This window comes from Mya arenaria, chromosome 15 (genome assembly GCF_026914265.1).
Source record: "Mya arenaria isolate MELC-2E11 chromosome 15, ASM2691426v1".
Lineage (NCBI taxonomy): Eukaryota > Metazoa > Mollusca > Bivalvia > Myida > Myidae > Mya > Mya arenaria.
In genome coordinates this window covers 53,960,750-53,973,594 of record NC_069136.1, presented here as the reverse complement: position 1 = coordinate 53,973,594, position 12,845 = coordinate 53,960,750, and the positions used below count along the sequence as shown (strand labels likewise).

Here is a 12,845-nt window from a genome sequence, read left to right as displayed (position 1 = left end):
TCTAATATGGAAAGGAACGTATATAAATATTTAAAATGCTTGTCCTCGGATCCTTTTAGAAACATTGTATATATTACTTATGTAACCGGGTATAACATGTGTATATAGCGGCACTTATACTGTCTCGCTATGGAGAGATTAGAGTGTCCGCCTGCAGAGCGAGAGGTCGTGGGTTCGAACCCCAACAGGTGCACATAGCAATATGTGCAGTCTGTTACACTTATATGTACATTGTGCATTTATTTTTGTATTGCATTGAACTGAATAAATATATGTTTAAACTAATTATGGTACGCTTGCGTAGTGGAACGATTTCTTGTAGGTACGACTACTCCTGAAGCCAAGCTGATTAGCTGATTGACGCAAGAAGTAAAATGAAAGTCATCATGGGCTGATTAATGCTAGTGTCTATATTCGTGCAATCTCCTGATTACAGTCATGACTTGCAACAATGTACTGTTGCAGGTCGAGATATATGTGGCCTGCAGCTGGTTTATAACCTGCTTTGTTCAAAACTAATTGGTAGATCGCTAATCAGATTGAAACATCAATAGTCCGATGGCATGAGAACGGAATCTATTGACTTCTCCGCGGCCTTAGTCGCAGACTAGATCGATCGAGTTGCATAATAACTGCAAATCAGTGCACGCAATTTACAAGCTTGATTTGATGGAATTGACGAAGAAGACATGAGTCAATGAATACGAAATCAATCGTTGCACGATCTCTTTAGTCTGATCAATATAACATTTTCTCGTCTTTTTATGGTTTAAAAAATCCCAGGGCCAAATTAGATACGATCCTTCTCACTAAAAACTGAAAACTGAAACTGCTATTTTTAAGAACTGTCGCTCTTAGGGGGGACCTGTCAGTCATCTGCACATCTCGTAATGTAGTTTTATACTTGTATCATAACAATATTTTGATAGTTACTATCATGGCTTATGCCAAGAGATTTCATCAAACCTTAAAGGACCCTACTCCCCCCCCCCCTCTCTCTCTCTATCTCCCCCTCTCTCCCTCGCTCTCTCTCTCTCTCCCCCTCTCCGTCTCTCTCTCTCCCCCCCCCCCCCCTCTCTCTCTCTCTCTCTCTCTCTCTCTCTCTCTCTCTGGTCCAGTAAGCTCAGTGGTTAGCGCACTTAGCGACCTGGGTTTGACTCCCGTATGAATGAGTTTGGACAAGTGGGTTTTTTTTTCGGGTACTCCGAGTTTCCCCTCACACCCAGACCACACTCTCCCACATTTGGTGTAACTTACTCCACAAGCGTTTAAACAAATATATATAGTTTAAACTAAATAAAACATGATACAGTATCATTAATAAATTCGGGAATATGCGGAAAAAATATTTTCATTTACCGAAAAGCGTTTACATCGCTATTGTAGATCAAATGTTATTAAATCTTGAATTCCTGGATTTGGTTACAAATGTATCTTAAAATTGTTTATAGCGAGGGTTTTATATAATAAAATTATTAAAGAACAAGCTTTGTAATAAAAACGTATGTTGTCACTAACACGCGAGCTTTGATTAACGTCCAAAGTACCCGTGCATCATAAGACGGTTGTTTCCAACGTGCAACTATAAAACGGCTAAATTGCACACTTGCAGGACATATAGTTAAGATCACACGGAAGGGATGAATCACCCGACATCTTTATTCTTCTTTTCCAGTTAATTCTGAAACCAAATTAGTCATGGCCATCATGGTCTGGTAGCAATCAAATCACGCCGATTGAACCTGTTAATTGTTTAATGAATTGTGAAAAAAATTAAATCAAAGAAATATCCAGAATGGATTGGCCTTTCGCAAATACAGAAACACTAAGAGATCGTAGTAGAGATCTGCCAATAATGCTTTGTCTAAACTGTCAACCTGTCATGTCAACCACTAAACTGAGAGACGACTTTTTTCATCAGAGTGGATATCTTGTTATAACTGCTTGCACATCGATGATGCATTTACAAACTCAGATACAACTCCAGATCAGGGGTGATATTCAATATTCAACTTAAAGGCCTATTTTAAATTTTAAGCCTTCTATAAGTGAGCCCCCCCCCCCCCCCCCAATCCGTGTATAGTACACAACTTCTGTGTATTGATCTTTATCTGGATTGCTTACTGCTGGCTATCAGTTCTAAGATCTGAACGTCCTGCTGTGCTGTTAATCTTATGGCCATACAACACTGACTCAATTCACTGCATTGGTCAGTTATTAATTTATTAATTATCAGTAATCCGGTTAGCTACATAGTTCTTAGATCCAATTAAAGCCAATATTGAATACCAGCCTTGGCTTCAATTTCTTAAAAAATCTTAAGCCCCTTAAAATATGATTAAGCTTAGCCCATTATATTTGTTTCGGTATAATTTGTGTAATATTCACATTCTTGAAAATGTTTGGAGTTTAAAGTAAATTAGCTTTATGATGACCATGGTCAACAATTTTTCATTTAGTAAAACTAAGATTAAGTAAGGAATTTGGCTTTACTAAATAAGCACTGAAGAAGTTTCGAGACATTGTGACCAGTGCTTCTGTGAATCGGGAGCCTGCAAAGTTATAGGCACTCGCTATTTCCTGTATGTAAATCTTTAAATATCGGTATGATCGTATCCACAACTCTGGACATAACGTTACATGTGGATCTTTAAATAGCGTCGTGGTCGCGGCTATGGGGTAGGTCTTAGGTTCAATCCCAAATCTGGACATAACGTTACATGTAGGTGGTCGCGGCTATGGGATAGGTCTTGAGTTCTATCCCGCAAATCTTGACATAACGTTACATGTAGATGTCTAAATAACGACTAGGTCATGCCGGCTGTGGGTGAGCAGGTATTTAGTTCAATCCCAAATCAGGACATAACGTTACATGTAGGCCTTTAAATATCGAAGTGGCCGTGGCTGTGGGGAGCAGGTATTGAGTTCAATCACAAAATCAGGACACGACTTTGAATTATTTCCCTCCATAGTTTAAAATGCTAGCAGATGAATGGAACTGTTATAATGTACTTTAGCAGCAAACAAATGTTTCAATCATTGTTGCCCTGTGGCTAACGAATCCAATGATGATAGTAGGCTTTCATTACAAGGAATAGGTGATTTTTTCCTAGTTTTTTTTGTATAGCTCGTAGCGGACGCAGATTCATTTGTTAACCGAACGCAAATCAAATGGAAGACGACATTTGGAAGGAAAACGTAATATATCAAATGGAACGTTTTAAATTTGATTAGATTAAAAAAGTGTAAAACGAATTTGTTCACCACAAAATTAACTACCAGTGGGAAATGTTTAAGACCATGTTCAAAGGAGATTTGTCATATTCAAACTGCATGCCAAGATTCCATAGTCGCTCGCCCCTGGGGAAGATGCCTTCATGTTGCGATCTGTGGGAATTCTGACACATTTGGTGCGGAAATCTAGCGGCATTTATTTCAATTGATATCATTGTTGTTTCATTTGATGTGAATAATTAGTTGTTTTTATTTCCATTACTGTTTCAAATAAAATTGACAAAAAAGTGTGCTTTAAGAGTTAGTCACTGCCTCCGTTGCAGTTCTTTGATGTTCTCATGTTGAGTCATTCGTGTTTCCCGTGCAGGGTGCAATAATGCGCACGTCTGATAGAAAACATACACCTAGTATATAATACGCCAGATGAAAGCGAAAAGGACATATGTCTGTTATCATTGGATGACTCTTGGAACCGTTTCGCTCTTACCTCTCAAATCTAGCAGACGATCAAGCCTGAAACTATCATGTAAAAAAACAGACGGGTTCTTAAATCACTTCAAAAATAGCAACCTTTGAGGATGAGTCAATTCTGAAATTTGTCACATGATATACGGAGGTACATACACATATTTATACGTCTGCATGCGTCATTGTTGCATGTCATAGTTGCATTACATATCTTGTTAAAACACTGCATTGAACATCACTTTTTTTCTATTACAGGAAATGTAAAATGCTTGGCTGCTTTAGGGTTTGTTCCCGCCGGATCCCCATGCGGTATGAAGGATTTTGGAGGCCCTATCAAAAAGGAATGGGAGAGGGGGAGGGGGCACTTCACCCTGGTATAGCTTGTATCGATGCAACATGTCTTCCCCCAGGAGCGGGGAGCTCAGAGCCCGATGAGCAATCAGACATTTCGTATTGAATCTCATAACAATATTTTGCAATGAAAATGCATTAAGGAATTGAATCATCAAGAATAACGAGAGCAATAGCCCTGATTGAAACAAATAATATTAATAAATATTCCGATGTTAATATGACATTGCCCTTGGTCCATAATCAGAGAACACCCAGTCTCACATTCCGGCTATGTCTCCTAATTATTCATGCTGTATTTCATTTTAAATCATGCGTAGAAATCATTCATCTCAATTTATTACAGAAGAAAAATACTGAGGCCTTATCGTTCGCAATGAATGTCAACTATGCATAATCAGATACTCAAGAATATTCCGTCGAAAATATTGACAATCGCAATCACGAATACTTAAAATGGCAAAAACTCCCACGACCGCGGCCACAGAAGCCCTTAAAGTACGATTTCCGGGTATTTTTCCCCTGAAATTACATGTCATTTGATAATATCCGGGAAGATATTTAGCTGGCTGCTGTTATTTAAATAGTAATGAGCAAAAACTCCAAAAAGGGCCGAGCTTTTATTTGTTAGTACAAGAAACCTTTTGCTGTCTTGTTTTAAATGCAAAATATTTCTTCTTCGGAGTTCTCCCTTTAATTCTATACATGTCCAGTTGCATCGTGAAGTGTAAGGTTATAGAGAAAGCATAAATAAATACTATGAACAAATGAAATATATGATCTTGGTTCCGATTGTTATGTGTCACTTTATTTAAATTTTCTAATCTTTGTAATTTTTTAAAAAAATCAACAAAACAGCATTAATGTATGGAATGGATTATGAAACGAGCGCTACCAGGAAATACACAATTTCGGTGACATCCATGAAAACTGTTGTCTGCCTCATCTAAAACTCACGTGCGTTTTATGTTTTGTAAACACAGTTCCGGTCGTGTTAACCAGTTCGAGAAAAAAAGAAGTAAACGTTTATTAATCCCAGAGGTAACATAATATTTGTTCAGAATATTATTGTAGTAGAGTTGATTTTGAAATTTGAATGTAGAGCGGGAGCGGGTATTACCGAACACTTAAACGCCCCAATTCGTAATGTTCGGTAAAACAAGCAATATCGCAAAATTTTAATAGAAAACGTCTTATCTAGGCTTAAAGTAACATTTTAAAGTAAAAACCGTCTATATGCAACTTAAATAGGCGGAGATAGTGCATTATGAATCTATATATCGTATTGCAGGTATTACCGAACAAGGATTGTAATTCCGAACAGATGTGCGTGCTTTTCCGACCACTTTCATGTTTTTAAAAAATAACATTTTCGACCTGAAAGAAAAACATTCAACTTTATTTCCTTACTAGCATACAAAACTTGTTTTCTTTTCAATTAAAAAATGTAACAAATCAATTAGTCTTTGTGTTTTGACAATTAAACTGCATGCATGATAATACATGTACAATATATTTTCTTAGCAATATTTGCATTCAAACGGCAGTCCGTCGACATTTAAGTAATCATCTGCAACACAATCAATATGAAACCTACGCAAGCAAAGCACACACTCGATAAAATCAGTATCATATGCCTTTTCACAGGCGTAGCACTTATTTCTATCGATATTTAATGCATCGTCGGATTCGACGTCTGACTCCTCAATGACTTAAGCAACCTCTCCCGCATTTCCAGTTTCTTTTGTTTATCTTCGGCCCTCTTCCTATGTTTCGCTTCAGCTTTCCTCTTAGCCTTTTCCTTTTCTTTGATCTTACGTGTGTGTATCCTTTCTGCCTTCCTTCTGGCCTTTTCTTGCTTTTCCTCTTCTTTTTGTGCCCTTTTCTCCTCCATCAGTTTCCTATATGCGAATCTGGTGATCGCTTTAGGCATACTTATCTTCCTTGCTACTTTAGATTTACTGTCTGATGATTTGGGTGTCAGCTTAACCAAGTGTTTGGAAAATGGAGACGTATTTGCATTTGCATTAGCCTGTTCTGTCTGCTGCTCTGTCTCTTTCGGCATGGTTGTATCCCCATTAACAGGTGTTTGAATTTCAGATTCTTCAAAAACGGTAGACTCAGGCTCGTTTTCCATCGTATTAACATTTGTACACCATTCAGGCTCAGTAACGGTGCTCTGTTGTGTGTCATTAGAAATTGATTTTTCAAGACTGCCAAATATCTTGCTTGGTTCCAATTTCACAGATTTGGCAACAACATCAGGATCCAATGGAAACAATCCAGCTTCTTGAAATCCCTTTATGGCAGCTTCTATTGTGGTACTCTATTTCCAAGCTTTCTTGAACACACGTGCAAAAGTCGGCTTTGTCACGTACATACCTACGTTTTCTGACTGCCAGTCCCTTACCGCTTGTCTCCATGACTTCTTAAGTGAGCTGAAGAGCCTTAAGTCAAGGGGCTGGAGGACATGGGACGCATGTTCAAGAAAACAGTACAACTCCATTCCATTCTGTAGACAAATATCTGACACTTCTATTGTAACATGAGTGACATGACCGTCAATTAACAGTAACACTGGTTTCTTGATGTGTCGCTGTTCAATTGCTGGAATAAAGACATTCTCGAGCCAATTGCAAAAGACTTCCGAGTCCATCCAGCCTGACTCTGATCGACCCAAAGCCGCTTCTTCAAAGCCTTCAAGTGGATTGTAGGAAAATCGTTGTCCTGGAAAAATGATCATTGGTGGTACATAATGCCCTGTTGCTCTACATGCAGCCATTTCTGATAGCTGAGTCTTATCCGAGTTCCCATAATGGTATACTACCGGTGCCCCTTTGAATCCAATAAACTGGCTACCTTTCATACAAAGACTTACGCCGGTTTCATCTGCATTGTATATTCGTGATGGATCAGACAGAAGCTCCGTATCATCTAGCTCAAATTCGATATATGCTCGAAAATTTTCAAACCATTTGTTTATCTTTTCAACTGTGATGATAGCTCGCTCCTTACCGAGTTGAATTGTTGAACGCAGTGACAATTGTGGATGCCTCTTAAAGAAGTCTGACAGCCACTCCTTACCGGGCTTGTTATCCTTAAAGGGGTTAGGCCTCCCATCATCGTCAAGTATTTTCTTTACAATGTTTGCTAGTTCCTGACGTGTGCACCCATAACCAATACGGGCCATATTAACTGCCCAGTCAGCAATGCGTGACTCCTCATGACCAACCTTATGACCACCATAATGAACAGCATTCTGTAGAGTTGTTTTCGGCACCCCATATGTCTTTGCTGCCTTATTCAAACTGATTGACTTTGCCCACACCAAACCAGCCGCTTCCTCCAAAACACTTGAGGAGTACTTTTGCCGTTTTAGCCCAATTTGTCGACTCATTTTCTAAAAAAGAGGGACATATCTCAATACAATGATTAAAGCCCAGTAACATGGATGAATTGGTATGTTAAAATACATATTGAAGTAATGGTTTTATAGCTTTAACGTCATTGAGAGAATGCAATACTTCGAAATATAACAACACTTGAATGAATTTTATGTGGTCGGAAATAGAAGAACAATCTTGACACGGTGCGTCTACTTCCGACCACCCGCATAACTTTTCTTCTAACTTTGACACTTATGATTTTAGTTATCTACCCTACTTCCACACATATTTTAATGGCAAAAATGTGTAATACCTAAAACATGACCAACAGATATGTAGTACATGTCCTCATGACCTCATGGGCCTAAAAGTACAAAATTCATAAGAGACACTTACCTCCAATCGCCCAAATCTTTAAATTCTTCAAAATCGGCGAGTTTACAATCTAGCGTCTTCTAAAAATGGCTGTTCGATCGGAAAAGGATATGATGTCACAATTATTACGTCATCAATAGCATATTTGGTTGTTATTAGCATATTAGATCAACTTAAAAAAAGTGGTCGGAAATACAAGTATGTTCGGTAATACCCGCTCCCGCTCTACATCTTTATTAAGTATATTTTTTTAATATTATCGGGAAGCGGTCTATTTATGTATTTTGACAACTCTATGACTGATGTCTTCAGTGCTCATGGACATTTTCATACATGTCATCAGCCCTCATGAACATTTTCATACATGTCATCTGTCCTAATGATCATTTTCATACATGTCATCTGTCCTAATGAACATTTTCATACATGTCATCTGTCCTAATGAACATTTTCATACATGTCATCTGTCCTAATGAACACCTTCACACATATCATTTGTCCTCATTAACATCTTCATACATGTCACCAGCCCTCATGAACATTTTCATACATGTCACCAGTCCCTATGAACACCTTCGCACATGTCATCTGTCCTCATTAACATCTTCATACATGTCATCAGTCTTCATGAACATATTCACATATGTCATTAGTCCTCATGAACACCTTCACACATGTCATCAGTCCTCATGAACATCTCGACATATGTCACATGTCCTCATGAACACAATCATACATGTCACAAGTCCTCATGAACATCTTCACACATGTCACAAGTCCTCATGAACATCTTCACACATGTCACCATTCCTCATGAACATCATCATACATGTCACCATTCCTCATGAACATCATCATACATGTCACCAGCCCTCATGAACATCTTCATACATGTCACCAGTCCCTATGAACACCTTCGCACATGTCATCTGTCCTCATTAACATCTTCATACATGTCATCAGTCTTCATGAACATATTCACATACGTCATTAGTCCTCATGAACACCTTCACACATGTCATCAGTCCTCATGAACATCTCCACATATGTCACATGTCCTCATGAACATCATCATACATGTCACAAGTCCTCATGAACATCTTCAAACATGTTACCAGTCCTCATGAACATCATCATACATGTCACCATTCCTCATGAACATCTTCATACATGTCACCATTCCCCATGAACATCTTCATACATGTCACCATTCCTCATGAACATCTTCACATATGTCACCATTCCTCATGAACATCATCATACATGTCACCAGTCCTCGTGAACATCTTCATACATGTCACAAGTCCTCATGAACATCTTCACACATGTCACCATTCCCCATGAACATCTTCATTCATGTCACCATTCCTCATGAACATCTTCATACATGTCACCAGTCCTCATGAACATCTTCATACATGTCACCATTCCCCATGAACATCTTCATTCATGTCACCATTCCTCATGAACATCTTCATACATGTCACCAGTCCTCATGAACATATTCACACATGTCACCATTCCTCATGAACATCTTCATACATGTCACCATTCCCCATGAACATCTTCATACATGTCACCATTCCTCATGAACATCTTCATACATGTCACAAGTCCTCATGAACATCTTCACACATGTCACCATTCCTTATGAACATCTTCATACATGTCACCATTCCTCATGAACATCTTCATACATGTCACCAGTCCCTATGAACACCTTCGCACATGTCATATGTCCTCATTAACATCTTCATACATGTCATCAGTCTTCACGAACATATTCACATATGTCATTAGTCCTCATGAACACCTTCACACAAGTCATCAGTCCTCATGAACATCTCCACATATGTCACATGTCCTCATGAACATCATCATACATGTCACAAGTCCTCATGAACATCTTCATACATGTCACCAGTCCTCATGAACATCTTCATACATATCACCAGTCCTCATGAACATCTTCATACATGTCACCATTCCTCATGAACATCTTCATACATTTCACCAGTCCCCATGAACATCACCATGCATGTCAATAGTCCTCTTGAAAAAATGCATACAGGCAATCATCCCTCATTAACAACAACATACTTGTCATCAGTCTTTATGAACAACATTACACATGTGTTCTGTGCGCATGAACATCCTTTTACAATTATGTATGTTAGTTATGTTTCATATTGGATGTGACTTTATTAAATAACTTAATATATGTTTGGTTCTTCACCGAGTTTCCTCCCTTATACTGTTATTTTTAACTCACAGAAAGTTTGTTCAGAGCATCATGCATGTATTCTGGCAGTTGTGGGTTCAAGTTCCACACTTTAAGTTAACTCGGTTGGTTAGAGCATCTTGCTCACAGTTCTGGTTCTTGTGAGTTCAAGCCCCACACCAGGCGCACTGTGGTCTCATCCCAAGTTTACTTAAGACAGGAAAATTTGAGCTTGCAAACTATATATGCCAATGACTAAATAACAAAAAAATGCATAGAACAACATTAACATTTCAGTTTTTTATTTAATAATATTATTTTTTTCTTAAATTAAATTTCACCCTTTTGGTATGATTAATGTCTTGGCTTCTGTGGTCATTTCTTGCAATTATCTGTAACAACAGTAACAACACATGTGGACATATATAATTGTGTGCGTGTGTGTTTGGGGGGGGGAGTTATGTATGGGCTATGCAACTTGGGATGTCAGCACCCCTTCCCCAAACCAAATTTTTCTTTTATGGTTTAATTAAGATTACATGGATTTGGCTGTATTAAATTAAATAAGGGAAATCTGGAGTGTCATTTTCATATTATTTTCTCTAATGACATAAAAAATGTGTATAACTTGGGACAATTCGGTGAGGGGATGTGGGGGAGGGGTGCGTGCCCCTAGAGCTACTAGTGCACTCAGCAAGTCCTGCTCTCAAGTATTCAGTCAGTGCTAATGTCTTGTTTGGAAACTTAATAATATGATTCATATGTTCAGGCATGCTGGAGTACGCCTCGTGTAACGCCCCCCAAATGTTTCTCATGATGTGAATAATGAAATTACACAACTTTTTCAGAGAGTTAGGTCAGGGCCAAATGATAAATAATACTTGCAGTTATTGCATGTCTTTATATTTGCATTTTTTTTTTTTGACTGTGATCATTAACAATGACATATCGAATGTCACTAACGAGCTAACTCCAGGGTCAGTTGTCATAAAACATCTCTCTCAAGTCATTTCTTGTCTTAAGTCAAATTATTAAAATTTTCATAGTCAAATTTAAAGAAAAGTACCAGCATTTTTGGCAAAATATCTTGTGTATTGCATGACATTAATGAGACTAAAGTATTTTAGATATTATTAATATTATTAAGTTATTATATCATCTGACCAGTGAGATACTAGCTTTACTTAGGAAAATAACTTAAGAATTGTTGCCCACTTACCTCAATCTTAAATTTAAGTATAGATAGAATCTGAGTGTTTTTTGATTTTCCCGTATATCTAGTTGGCCAAATATACTGATATCATAAATACATTGGCCCCTGGGTACATATTACGATGATAAACATTTTAGCTAGTTAGTAAAACAGTAAATTTAGAATGGAGCTAAACAAAGATGAGTACACGGCTTAAGCACTGTTAATATGGAACTTTTGGAATTCCTTTTTAAAATGATTGCAAACATAATAATTATGCAGTTGAATGTTACAGAATATTTGCAGGAACTTACAGCTATACTTGGCCAAGTATGTGCCAGTGCTTATAATTGTGAGAAATGTTTATTTGAGCAAGCTGCAATAAAATGCTAGAAATATTTAGACACACTGGCAGACAACAAAGAAATGAAATAATTTAAAGTGATGAGAAAAGCACATCAGATATGTCGGGAAGACACGAAGTAATATCTGTTCTATCGCTTTTAAAACAGATAAAAATGCCTCACTTTCACTATGAAACTTTACAGAATCGATAAAATTTGGGGATATTTATCTTAGAGCAGAAATTCAATTTTAAATAGAAATCTAATTTAAATTTTTCTAATTTTTATTTTTTTCTGAAGTTATAAAAGAAAGGTAAAAAAGGAAAATGCAGCTGTTATTTACGCCAAGAATTCATTATAAAACATTAAGCATCCCTTATAAACAAGCGCATGACAATTTATCATATCTTAGTTGCTTTTTATGATCTTAATAGATTCATACTTAACTGTTTATTATATATACACTACAGTCAACCACTTTTAACGGAATTTAGAATACTTAAGAAAACATAGTTTTTGATTAACAATACATACTAATTGAATATAAGAGCAGATATTTACGATCTTAGATAATTGGACAAGCCATTTATAGGACAGTTTTTATGTATGGAAAGATGGGCTGCTTATTATTAACTGCATGGACATGTTTTTTGAAGGTATAAAAAATGAACAAGAGGACATTTTTTTCTTGATAGAAAGATCTTGTTTGAAGCTGAGAGCAATTGAAATGCTCATTATATTGAGATAGTTTCATGTTGGAAAATCCAGGAAAGCTATTAACTTATCATTTGTTTTTAAAATACACTATCAACGCTGTGTATTTAGACCACTTTCTGCCTGTAATTAGTCTTGAAGGGCTATCATTTTGGAGGAGTTGAGGTTTTCCATGGCATGTGCATTTCCTGGAGTAAGAATGGCAGCCTAAATGTATCATGCATTAAACATTACAATCTCCAGTTATCAAATTTGACGTATTTTGATTATTTTCGACAGTGAAGGTATTAACTTTGTAGTCTTAGTGACGTTGTTGTCAACGGTCCAAAAGTTAAGTTTTCAGGCCATTACTCAAAAAACATTCAAGATAATCATATGAAACTTGGCACACATGCTACCTAATTAACTCCCATCTCTCTGGCTAAAATAGCTGTGGTCAAGTGAGAAAAAACATTAAAGACTGGCATCCGCTTTCAATCATCTTGTTTGAGTTCAAAATTTGAAATCGTTATTGTCTCTCATAAAAACTGAATCTGGTTATTTTCTTTCACGAATATCAG

At 37.2% G+C, this 12,845-nt stretch overlaps 1 pseudogene; it reads right to left on the bottom strand.

Moving 5' to 3' along the window:
* Positions 1-5,725: 5,725 nt before the first annotated feature.
* On the bottom strand, positions 5,726-7,243 carry LOC128219484 (uncharacterized; annotated as a pseudogene).
* Between the last annotated feature and the right edge of the window lie 5,602 nt (positions 7,244-12,845).